The sequence below is a fragment of the Geotrypetes seraphini genome, chromosome 3, assembly GCF_902459505.1.
Source record: "Geotrypetes seraphini chromosome 3, aGeoSer1.1, whole genome shotgun sequence".
Lineage (NCBI taxonomy): Eukaryota > Metazoa > Chordata > Amphibia > Gymnophiona > Dermophiidae > Geotrypetes > Geotrypetes seraphini.
Genome location: NC_047086.1, coordinates 401577312 through 401590528, shown reverse-complemented (window position 1 = coordinate 401590528; position 13217 = coordinate 401577312). Strand labels below are relative to the sequence as shown.

At 44.5% G+C, this 13217-nt stretch overlaps 1 protein-coding gene across 2 annotated transcripts in view; it reads right to left on the bottom strand.

The window, feature by feature from the left end:
• Window positions 1-13217, bottom strand: part of MDGA1 (MAM domain containing glycosylphosphatidylinositol anchor 1) — a 629079-nt gene that overhangs the window by 528070 nt on the left and 87792 nt on the right. The gene's annotated exons all lie outside the window — the stretch shown is intronic.

Sequence of the window (13217 nt, the reverse complement as noted above, 5' to 3'; positions counted from 1 at the left end):
TACAGCTCAACGTACAAACTCTGGTGTCAAATCAGCGAGAGCAACATATGAGAACATAAGGATTGCCATACTGGGGCAGACTGAAGGCCCATCAAACCGAATATCCTGTTTCCAACAGTGGCCAACCCATGTCCCAATTAATTGGCAGAAACCCAAGGAGTAGCAACATTCCAGAGCCGAGATTGTGATGTCGTAATGCCTCATTCAGCCAATGCCTAAAAGCCAACCTCACTAGTGATGTCACAATGGCTTCATTGTCCTATATTTTGATCACATGAGAACATAAGAGCTTCCATACTGGGACAGAGCAAAAGTCCATCAAGCCCAGTATCCTGTTTCCAACAGTGGCCAACCCATGTCCCAATTAATTGGCAGAAACCCAAAGAGTAGCAACATTCCAGAGTTGAGATTGTGATGTCATAATGCCTCATTCAGCCAATGCCTAAGAGCCAACCTCACTAGTGATGTCACAATGGCTTCATTGTCCTATATTTGGATCACATGAGAACATAAGAGCTGCCATACTGGGACAGAGCAAAGGTCCATCAAGCCCAGTATCCTGTTTCCAACAGTGGCCAACCCAGATCCCAAGTAGAAAAACAGATTTTATCCTGCGTATCCTAGGAATAAGTAGATTTCCCCAAGACATCTCAATAATGGCCTATGGACACAAACTCCCTCCACTACCAAACACTGTGTAATATACAGTAAGACGAAACTTTGCAAATAGACACTCAGAAGCTTACCATACTGGCATCAAATAAAGGACTCGAACTGCACTAACCCTGCCAGCAAAAAGTTAGCCCTGCAAATGATTTAGAACACCGGCACTCCTCCGGAGAGCAGGGCTCTAGGTCTTTGATTAAGCAGAAGAGGCGATGGAAAAGATGGACTGCCACAGATTCCTATACAGGACCTACATATCAACTGAATCCACAAGGAAAAAACAGGCCATCACTCAGCAGCAAAATATGAGATTATAGAGCAGAAATATAATGGAAAAAAGTGAAATGGAAAACAAAAGAAACCAGGCTGTGAGCAGTAAAACACCACAGAAACCAATACAAGATACAAGAAGTACACATTTTTAAAGCTGATGTTATCTTTCTCTAAATACCCCAAATAAATGTATTTGCTTCCTTGTTTTCTTTAATTTTCAAATTGGGTTGGTCCTGGTTAGAGAATGACATGGGGACAACCCCGCGGGAACTCATTTTCCCATCCCGTCCCCGCAAATTCTTTTCTTCTCCCTGCCCCATTCCTGCAAGCTCCGTCCTCATCTGTAACAAGCCTCAAACACTTTCAGATCCTAAGTAGCAACATTCTAGAGCTCAGACTGTGATGTCATAATGCCTCATTCCACCAATGCCTAAGCTCCGTCCTCATCTGCACAAGCCTCAAACACTTTAAAATCATAGGTAACAACATTCTAGAGCTCAGATTGTGATGTCATAATGCCTCATTCCACCAATGCCTGAGCTCCGTCCTCATCTGCACAAGCCTCAAACACTTTAAAATCATAGGTAACAACATTCTAGAGCTCAGATTGTGATGTCATAATGCCTCATTCCACCAATGCCTGAGCTCCGTCCTCATCTGCACAAGCCTCAAACACTTTAAAGTCCTAAGTAGCAACATTCTAGAGCGCAGATTGTGATGTCATAATGCCTCATTCCACCAATGCCTAAGCTCCGTCCTCATCTGCACAAGCCTCAGACACTTTAAAACCATAAGTATCAACATTCTAGAGCTCAGACTGTGATGTCATAATGCCTCATTCCACCAATGGCTAAGCTCCGTCCTCATCTGCACAAGCCTCAAACACTTTAAAATCATAAGTAGCCTTTTATGAGGCAGAGGGGTGTATGACGGTGAGAGCGCCTCACAAGGTCATCCTTGGAGAATGGAAGGATGACCTTGCAAGGCACTCTCACCGTCATACACCCCCCTGCCTCATAAAAGGGGTGGATTACAATGGTACTGGAACTACGACATGCTTCAGAAGAACATTTTGGTCTTCCTACTGGGACTTGCCATTACATGTGATGAGAAGAATCAAGAATCAATGAAATATTAAGATAAGTGGCCTACAAATTAATTTTTGATATGATTGATTATAAAAATTTTTTTTACGATTGCTAAATTTGCACACTAAAAATTTTGCACATTAGAAATTGGGAGGAGGAGGAGGACCAGTGATTACATTATGGCTTTATCCGGATGAACAGCTGTTTCAGCTGATCTGTATGCATTAATGTCATTGATGTTTGATATAACAGCATGAATTGTCTGACAACAGATTAAGATGAAAAAAAAATATTTTTTCTATAAGAGTCATTTGAACAATAATTGGGCTAAGGTCATATACCCATGCAACGATGGGCAGCATGGGGTTGTTCTGTGGAATATGACTCTTAAGAATTTCATTTCTAGAGTGTTCTATAACTTAGGAGCAATGATCAGCCATTTCGTATTTCACCTTTGAATATAACTTCGGCAACTGATTGATTATTTTATCAAAATGCTACAAAATGTGTTCATATACAGTAGAGTTGGCCAATCTCATTTGTGCCTTAGCTATAACTATCAAGTGCAAAATCTCGCCTCATTTCTTATTGTTGCTTTGACCCAGGAAATCCATAGTTTAAGAAAGCTGAAATGTAGACTTGCCTTGTGATTGATTACTTACTCCTTTATGTCAGTCACGGGCGTGAGGAGTTTGAGGGAATGTGTTGCTTCAATCTGACGTACAATAATGCTCCGATTGAACAAAAACTCAAAAGATCTGCGAAAAGGATTTTATTCATTAAGAGCTTTGATGACTATAAAAGGAGAATTTGCGGAGAAATATCTACATACCCTTCTTCATGCTTTCATAATCTCAAAACTAGATTATTGCAACATTGTATACTTGGGAACATCAAAGAGGAATCTGAAAAGATGACAAACTATACACAACTCTGCGATAAAAGTTTTAGGCTTCAAGAAAAAATTTGATAGGTTAACACCTCTTTATATGCAATATCATTGGCTACTTGTTTATTATAGAATTCGATTTAAAGCTTTAACTCCTGCGCATCGAGCCTTCTACTCAGTGGCGTACCTAGGGTATGTGGCACCCGGGGCCCATCATTTTTTGACACCCCCCCCCCCCCCCTCATGTAAAATTTTTTTTTTTTTTTTTTTTGCAATAACCATGAAATGGAATAAATGGTCAGAATAGAAACAGGCAGTGAAAATTTTCTTTTTTTTTTTTTTTTTTTTTTCCAAAGTATTTTTATTGAGAATGGCAAAAGGTCCAGACAAGCAACCATGGTCTGTACAGAAACTTATACATTATCAAAAAGAACACAGAATGAGAGTAACAGCAACAACAAGCATGAACAAGCCTCTCCCAAGAGAAAATTGCCAATGAGAGGCATAGCAATACACAACAAAAGGCCAAAACTTGGGGCAAGCAAACAAATCCCACCCCAGAACCCACAAGAATAATAAGCCGGACTAGACCCTCAGCCATATTTTATAATGAAAAAAACCCCCACAAGCAACAACACCCAGACCGCTCACCAGACACACCAATCCGCACAACAAGCACCCAAGAAACACCCAGCCACCACCCAGACAAAACTACCAGACACACCTACCCCACCAAGCCCAGACCCAACCCCCCCTCCCCAGAGAGTGCAAGCGCAAAGTGGACCGTGAAAAGGGCAGCTGCAGAAGTGGAAAGCCCCAGATAAGTAGGTTAGCTAAAGAAAGCCCACAGATAGAAGAAATCAGGATAACAGAAGTTCCAACAAATGCTCCCACAGAAAATTTTCTTTTATTGAACCTCATTTATGTAACCATTATTCCAAACATAACATAACATAAATTATGTCTGAATTGTCATGACATCAGAAGTACATATGGAGTAGTTGCAGGTGATGCTTGGGACAGTTCTGATTATGTTAGTTTGGTTTTATGTGTTTTTTTAATAGAAGGGTTTTTATTTCTTTTTTTAAGGTTTTGTAGTTTGTGGTCGAGGTCAATAGGTTGTAGAGTTGGGGGTCAAGTGTTGCAGCTCGAATGGCTAGGAGGTTGTCGAACAGTTTTTTTCTTTTGACGTTTTTGGTTGGAGGGTGTGTGAATGGTGTGTGAGTTCTCCTATGTCTGTTTGAAGTGGATTGAATTATTTAGCTGAAGAAATTAGTTACCCCCCCCCATTCCACACACATTAATTCTCTTCCATTTTTGTTCCCATTATAAAAAAACACTGATAAGTTCCCAGGAAAAAAATACATTAAAATAAGAAGTGAAAACAAAGGCCCCTACAGATGAGAACATAACATAAGAATAGCCTAACTGGGTCACACCAATGGTCCATCATGCCCAGTAGCCCATTCTCATGGTAGCCAATAGTGCTGCCCGATTCAGAGAAAAATATTTCATTCGATCCGATTCACCCTGTTGAATCGATTTTTCGATTAGATTCACTGTTAATGACACCGCTTTTTAAGTTTAAACAAAGTATAACAATAAATTTCACAACAACAATAAATTTCACAAAGTACTTAAAAAAAAAAAAAATCACATTTTTCCATTAAAGCAGTTCTGGAGACATTTGCTTGAACAGTCTTTTTTCCCAGTCCATAAGCAAGCAATATGAAAAAGATTTCCTTAATTATCTACTCAAACATTTTTGCTATTTACTTTCATTGTACCTATACTATTATTCAGTAGAAAAAATGGACTTAACTGTGCAGGAAATGAATCTCCTCATACACCCACCATATAGTGCAAAAATGTGCAAAGGTCTGTTTTTTTCTTTCGATCACTACATAGCCTAATGCCACACAAGCAGCGCTGTTACAAACATATTCTGAAGGTCAATGCTAAGGTTGACAAAGTTTCCTTCCTTGGACCAGAAGGAGATACTGACAAACCACTGGAAGAGATTCTAAAACAACTACCCAGAAATAACACCCAAAGACCCACTCAGTGTGTGAACCAGTTGAGTGGAGTGGACTAACTGGGGGTGGAAATGGACCCAGAGTTTGCTCAGCAGAATTTCCCAGACTACCTCTTCCTCTCAACACACTGACATGCTACCACCACCACCAACACTAGGAACACCTCACCGAGTATGCCAGCAATGCTTATAAACTTTATAAAACACATTATTATATTTTCTTATAAAGCATATATTTTAACTGAACTCAGCCTTGCCATTCACAAAAATAGAAAAGTTCCCATTTCAAGCTGTCTCATGTACACTTTTCAAATCTAACATATTGTAATCACAAAACAGAAAATAAAATTATTTTTTCTACCTTTTGTTCTCTGATCAATATTCAAATCTTGTTGGTCCCAGGCTCTTGTTGTCTTGCTTGCCAGGGTCTCCTTTCTCCGTGCTAACCATCCGTCTGCCATCTCTGTTCTCCCCTTCCGTTTTCCTTCCCTCTCCCGGAGATCTGGCATCTTTCCTTTTTTTTGTCTCCATCCACAGATTCACCTTTTCTCAACTCCCCACCACCCCAGGATCCACCATCTCTCCCTTTCTGTTCCCAACTATCCTCCTATCCAGTATCTCTATCCCCCCTCCACACCATCCCCTGTTTCCAAGTTCTCTCCCTTTCTGTTCCTTCCCTCCCTAAATCCCATTATGCACCATCTCTCTCCCACTCCTCTGTTTTTAGACCCATTATTTCTAACCCCCAAAGTCTGGCATATGCATGTATCTTTGAACCCCCCCTTCCCTCTCTCCCTCTGTGTACTTTTACACCAGGACCCCCCTCCCCCGAAGGTCTGTCCCCCCTCCGAAGGGCTACACCCCACCCCTGAAGACCTGCACCCCCCGCAGGACTTTACCTCCCACCCGAAGGTCTGTCCCCCTCTGAAGGCCTAAACCCCACCCCTGAAGGACTGCACCCCCCCCCCGAAGGCCTGCAATCCCTTGAAGGTCTGCACCCCCCCGAAGGCCTGTCCCCCCCTTGAAGGCCTGTCCCACCCCCTTGTAGGCCTGTCCCCCCTTTAAGGCCTGCCTGCCTGCCTTTCCCCCCCTTGAAGGCGTCTCCCCCTTGAAGGCCTGCACCCCCCTTGAAGGCCTGCACCCCCCCTTGAAGGCCTGCACCCCCCCTTGAAGGCCTGTCCCCCCCCTTGTAGGCCTGTCCCCCCCCTTGTAGGCCTGTCCCCCCCCCCTTGTAGGCCTGTCCCCCCCCTTGCAGGCCTGCCTGCCTTTCCCCCCTTGAAGGCCTGCACCCCCTTGAAGGTCTGCACCCCCCCAAAGGCCTACACCCCCCCCCGAAGGTCTGCACCCCCCTGAAGGCCTGCCTGCCCCCCTTGAAGGCCTGCACCCCTTGAATGTCTGCACCCCCCCCCGAAGGCCTGTCCCCCCTTGAAGGCCTGCCTGCCTGCCTGTCACCCCCCTCCCCCTTGAAAGCCTGCTTGCCTGCCCGCCCGCCCCACCCTGAAGGCCTGATGCCCCGACCCACCCCGAAGGACCGCTCGCCCCCCTGGCCTCCCCGCACCACCTATGAACAGCCGCAGCAGGATCGCGAAGTCAGCGTCGGGTACCAGCCCTAAGGGGGTGTTCCCGGCCTTGCCGTTCAGTCCCCCGCCACCCCCGAAGGACCGCTCGCCCCCCTGGCCTCCCCGCACCACCTATGAACAGCCGCAGCAGGATCGCGAAGTCAGCGTCAGCGATCCCTGCTGCTTCCTGCGCCACGGTCCCGCCCCTCCTCTGACGTCAGAGGAGGGGCGGGATCGCGTCGTAGGAAGCAGCGCAGGGATGCTGACGCTGACTTCGCGATCCTGCTGCGGCTGTTCATAGGTGGTGCGGGGAGGCCAGGGGGGCGAGCGGTCCTTCGGGGGTGGCGGGGGACTGAACGGCAAGGCCGGGAACACCCCCTTAGGGCTGGTACCCGGGGCGGCCCGCCCCCCCCCCCCCCCCCCCACCCCCCCCCCCCCTAGGTACGCCACTGCTTCTACTCTTTATAGCCTGATTATTAATTCCTTATTCACCATCAAGAACTTTAAGATCTATTAAGACAATAGGTTAGTAATACCCTCTGTGCATAGAGCTAGGTGGGAGTCTACACGAAAAAGCGTTCTCTTTTGCAGCTCCAAACTTATGAAATCATTTGCCGCAAGAGTTACATGAGAACATAAGAATAGCCTTACTAGGTCAGACCAATGGTCCTTCAAGTCCAGTAGCCCATTCTTATGGTGGCCAATCCAGGTCCCTAGTACCTGGCCAAAACCCAAGGAATAGCAACATTCCATGCTACCGATCAAGGGCAAGCAGTGGCTTCCACCATATCTTTCTCAATAACAGACTATGGACTTTTCCTCCAGGAACTTGTCCAAACCTTTCTTAAAACCAGCTATGCTATCCGCTCATACCACATCCTCTGGCAACGCGTTCCAGAGCTTAACTATTCTCTGAGTGAAAAAAATTTTCCTCCTATTGGTTTTAAAAATATTTCCCTGTAACTTCATCGAGTGTCCCCTAGTCTTTGTAATTTTTGATGGAGTGAAAAATCGATCCATTTGTACCCGTTCTACTCCACTCAGGATTTTGTAGACTTCAATCATATCTCCCCTCAGCCGTCTCTTTTCCAAGCTGAAGAGCCCTAACGATTAGAAGCAAATTTTCAATCTTTTAAAATGATGCTAATGTTTTTCTTTGTTGAAGCATTCGAACAACATTTGAATCAATCTGAAATTACTCCTATTTTCGAAATGTGTTTTGGATCTTGAGTCAGAAGTCCTGAGAAATCTTAATATCACATTATTGTTTTATGTAGGAGTGAATGTTTTCTTGTACGCTTGTTCTTTGTGTGGGTTAGGTCTAGTCCAGCGGTCTCCAACTCAAACCCTTTGCAGGGCCACATTGTGGATTTGTAGGTATTTGGAGGGCCTCAGAAAAAAGTTAGTCTTATTAAAGAAATGACAATTTTGCTTGAGGTAAAACTCTTTATAGTTTATAAATCTTTCCTTTTGGCTAAGTCTTAATAATAATACTGTATTGTCATTTATAGCTAAAGAAACATATGATCAAGAAACGGTTTTATTTTACTTTTGGGATTATGATAAACATACCGAGGGCCTCAAAATAGTACCTGGCGGGCCGCAAGTTTGAGACCACTGAGTTAAGGGGAACAGTTAATCTTCTGACTGGGTTGGACGGCAGAGCGGAGAACAGGACATTTCAGCCATTGTGACATCACTGATGAGGCTGGCTCTTATTGGTAGAATGAGGCATTATGACATCACAATCTCAGCTCTGCTTCCCAAAGACAAACAGGATGTCATGGACACAGTTAAGGCAGTGGTCTCCAACGCAAACCCTTTGCAGGATTTCTAGGTACTTGGAGGGCCTCAGAAAAAATAGCCAATGTCTTGTTAAAGAAATGACAATTTTGCATGAGGTAAAATTCTTTCCTTTTGGCTAAGTCTTAATAATAATATTGTCATTTATAGCTAAAGAGACTGTTTTATTTTACTTTTGTGATTATGATAAACATGCCGAGGGCCTCAAAATAGTACCTGGCGGGCTGTGAGTTTGAGACCACTGAGTTATTCTATTTAATAATGGGGTTCTTCTTCTTTTTATTATTATTTCATTGTATTTTGTAAACCGTTTGGACCAGTAAAATGAACAAGCGATATAACAAGATTAATAAACCATAAACCTTTCTTCTAAGTCTAAGGGCTCCTTTTACTACGGTGGGCTAAGCGTTGTATTTAGCGTGCGCTATGCGCATTTATAAATGCTAACGCGTGCATGTTAGTCTATAGATTGAGACGTTTAAGTATCGAGATGGAAGAAGAGATTCTCTTTCTCAAAGGACCCTCAGCCACAAGAGGGCATCCGCTCAAACTCAGGGGCGGGAAATTTCATGGCGACACCAGGAAATAGTTCTTCACCGAGAGAGTGGTTGATCCTTGGAACGAGCTCCCGGTGCAGGTGATCGAGGCAAACAGCGTGCAAGAATTTAAGAGCAAATGGGATGCCCATGCGGGATCCCTTAGAGGGTTAAGCCAAGGGAACCTGTCACCAGGAGTGGGATCCCTAGGATAGTAGACTTGGGGGTGGGTCAGTAGAGTGGGCAGACCTGATGGGCTATGGCCCTTATCTGCCGTCATCTTCTATGTTTATATATTAGCGGTTAGCGCGCGCTAATAAAACGCATAGCGCACCTTAGCAAGATTCAACACTCCACTGCTCCCAGTATTTAAAAAAACTCGTTCTCCATTCCTGGTGGAAACTTCAGCTTTCCTCTGATTTGGGGGGGAGACAACACATTCTTGGGTTCCCCCCAAGTGGGTCACCAGATGACTCCATGCTTCTCTCAATGGCTTTGCCAGTGATGGCACCGTGGTTAAAGCTACAGCCTCGCCCTCCTGAGGTTGTGGGTTCAAATCTCACGCTGCTCCTTGTGACCCTGGGCAAGTCCCTTAATCCCCCTTTGCCCCAGGTACATTAGACAGATTGTGAGCCCACTTGGACAGACAGAGGGGAAAATGCTTGAGTACCTGAATAAGTTCATGTAAACCATTCTGAGCTCCCCTGTGAGAATGGTAGAAAAAATTGAATAAATAGTATGAAAAGTTTCTGGTAACCAGAGCTGGTATTGTGACATCATAATGCCTCATTCCACCAATAAAGAGCCAACCTCATCAGTGATGTCACAATGGCTGGATTGTCCTTTACTTGGCTCCCTTCTTATACATTTTTATTTCGAGAGTGGCGCAGTGGTTAAAGGTACAGTCTCAACACCATGAGATTGTGGGTTCAAACCCTCCCTGTGACCCTGGGTAAGTCACTTAATCCCCCCATTGCCCCAGGTACATTAGATAGATTGTGAGCCCACCAGGACAGACAGGGAAAAATACTTGAGTACCTGAATAAATTCATACAAACCATTCTGAGCTCCCCTGGGAGAACGCTAAAGAAAATTGAATAAATAGTATGAAAAGTTTCTGGTAACTAGAGCTGGTATTGTGACATCATAATGCCTCATTCCACCAATAAGAGCCAACCTCATCAGTGATGTCACAATGGCTTGATTGTCCTTTACTTGGCTCCCTTCTTATACATTTTGATTTCGAGAGTGGCGCAGTGGTTAAAACTACAGCCTCAGCACCCCGAGGTTGTAGGTTCAAATCCACGTTTTTCCTTCTGACCCTGGGCAAGTCACTTAATCCCATTGCCCCAGGTACATTAGATAGATTGTGAACCCACCCCACTGGGACAGATAGGAGAAAGTGCTTGAGTACCTGAATAGATTCATATAAACCATTCTGAGCTCCCTTGGGAGAATGGTATAGAAACTGAATGAACGGAGCTAGTTTCCTCTAAAGTATTTCTGAATGGTTTTCTAATATTACTTGGCTTTGTGGTCTCCTTCTTGTTGCAATAGGCTCCGTAATTATGCTCATTATTCTGTGTTGCTATCTGCAGTGTTTTTGTTCTCTTTGGAGGATTGATAATGTGTTTCCTAACCCTCCTACTGTTTATAATGGTATCGTGCTGCAGAGTGTCTCTGATGAGGCTATAACTTTCTCTCCGTGTGGGGGTGATTCTACACAATCAAAGGGGGGGGGGGTCCTAAAGGGATCCTGGGCAAAATGGGAGAATTAGGGCTTGGTGGGATACAAAGGGAGAGATGGAAAGTTTGTCAGTCACATGTTGAACGAGCCTGAAAAAACAGTGAAGATGGCAGCCTTGAGGGTTATGAACTGTGAAGAAAGGTATAATTAATTAGACTCGCTGTTCTAATCAGGATGCCTTGAAGATTCTTGTAGTATGCTAGGAATGATTAAAAAAGGGATCACAAACAGATCGGAGAAGGTTATCATGCCGCTGTACCGGGCCATGGTACGCCCTCACCTGGAATACTGCGTCCAGCACTGGTCGCCGTACATGAAGGACACGGTACTACTCGAAAGGTTCCAGAGAAGAGCAACTAAAATGGTTAAGGGGCTGGAGGAGTTGCCGTATAGTGAGAGATTAGAAAAATTGGGCCTCTTCTCCCTTGAAAAGAGGAGACTGAGAGGGACATAATCGAAACATTCAAGATAATGAAGGGAATAGACTTAGTAGATAAAGCCAGGTTGTTCACCCTCTCCAAGGTAGAGAGAACGAGAGGGCACTCTCTAAAGTTGAAAGGGGATAGATTCCATACGAATGTAAGAAAGTTCTTCTTCACCCAGAGAGTGGTGGAAAACTGGAACGCTCATCCGGAGGTTGTTATAGGAGAAAACACCCTATAGGGATTCAAGACAAAGTTAGACAAGTTACTGCTGAACCGGAATGTACGCAGGTAGGACTGGTCTCAGTTAGGGCGCTGGTCTTTGACCTAGGGGCCACCGCAAGAGTGGACTGCTGGGCACGATGGACCACTGGTCTGACCCAGCAGCGGCAATCCTTATGCTCTTATGTAAAACATGGGGTGCGAGGGGGTGACTTTAGGCGCTTCCTGGCCCAACGCGAGCAGCGCTGTATCCATAGGTAGGATACGTTGAGCCCTAGGGGCTTAAACAAAAACATGGAGTGGCAACACTTCTATTGATATAAGTGGACTGTTCCCTTCACAACTCCTATGAATGAATGAGGTGGGCGGAGTTAAGTCATGAAGTTCTGACGTTGTTATGTTATGTGGTGAATCTGTATAAGTAGAAGTCGCTGTCGCCATTTTAGTTTGGTTTGAAAATCTTGACGGCGGAATTGAGTGATGTAAGTAACACTGTGTGTGTTTAGCTATATAAGGAGCTAATTTAGCTTTTTAATTTATAGAGTTGGATGCCGCAGTGCTGGCCCTGAAGCAGCGGACAAGCAGTGAGTCCGCGAAACGCTGGCCGCGTCGGCATGTGTAATACATGAGCCCTGCTTGAAAAGCACATCCAGAGACAAGCACTGTTTGAGATAAGTAGTTTGTCAATTTTTTCAAAATCCCGGAGAAGTGCATATACTCAAACAAAAATAATGTTTTGGAAGGCCAGGAATAGGGATACCATATGGCTCCAGAAAAAAGGAGGACGGATTGAGACGTCCGGGATTTACTTCCATTGAAAGCAATAGAAGTAAAACCTGGATGTCTCAATCCGTCCTCCTTTTTCTGGAGCCATATGGTAACTCTAGCCAGGAATGGCTCCCGGCCATCTAAATAGCACATAGCTGCACATAACTGCAAAGATATTTTAAAATGTTGAAAAAATTTAAAAAATCTTCTAAAAATAATACTAAATAATTAAGTTATTAAAGGTATAAGAATTTCAGTATTAGTTCTTTTTGGCCAATGATTGGAGCAAGGAGCAAAGCTACTACGCTGATCACTCGAGTTTGTGATAAAACTACTGTGCGTAGGCTCCAGTTATGTACTATACGGGGTGCGAAAGAAAGAATAAGGAAGGGGACACAGAAAACATTAGCTATAAATGTTAGAAAGAATGTGTGAGAAAGGGAAGGCGTATAATATTGATGAAAACTTTTGCGATCATGCACTAGAATGCTTAATCAAAGAAGCAGGGGCTGAGAAGGAGCTGGACAAGGCTGTTCCCTCTTTTAGCTCAAAAGCAACATGTGTCTTCTATGGCTCTTAAGGGAGATATGCACATCCAAATGCCTGTTACGTTGGCACTGTTGCTCTCGTTCAACATCAAGTTACATAAAGCAGCCGTTTCGCCATCTGCCAATTAAAGGGGCGGAGAGGCATAATCGAAAGAAACGTCTAAGTCCGTTTGGGGCCTAAGTCGCGAGTCGCCCAAAGTTGGCAGTGTCTAAAGTCCATTCTCAACAAACACGTCCAAAATATTTTGGTTTTCAAGAGTCAACTACCTGTACGTCCAGCTGTTTGATCGCCCAGACCGCTAAGTTGTCTATCTTTATACCCCATTCTCGTCCAAAAATTCAACCAAGTCAAAAACGCCTAGAAAAGGACCTTTTGGGCGTGGGAGGAGCCAGCAAAATAATGGACTGGGACACCTAGACATGGCGACAGAGTAGTGGGGCACCTTACAGGGCACTGCTGTGAACTTCACAAAAAGGGTGCTACATAAATATCTCACCATAACTCCCTTACAGGTTATGGAGAGCCCTCCAAAACCTTCTAGGCCCACCCGTCTACCACCCCAATAGTCCTCACGGCTGCAGGTGGAACCTATATGGCAGTACAGTAGGGTTTGGGGAGGTTTCGGAGGGTGCACCTGTTTCATCATGAATGCAGTGGTTA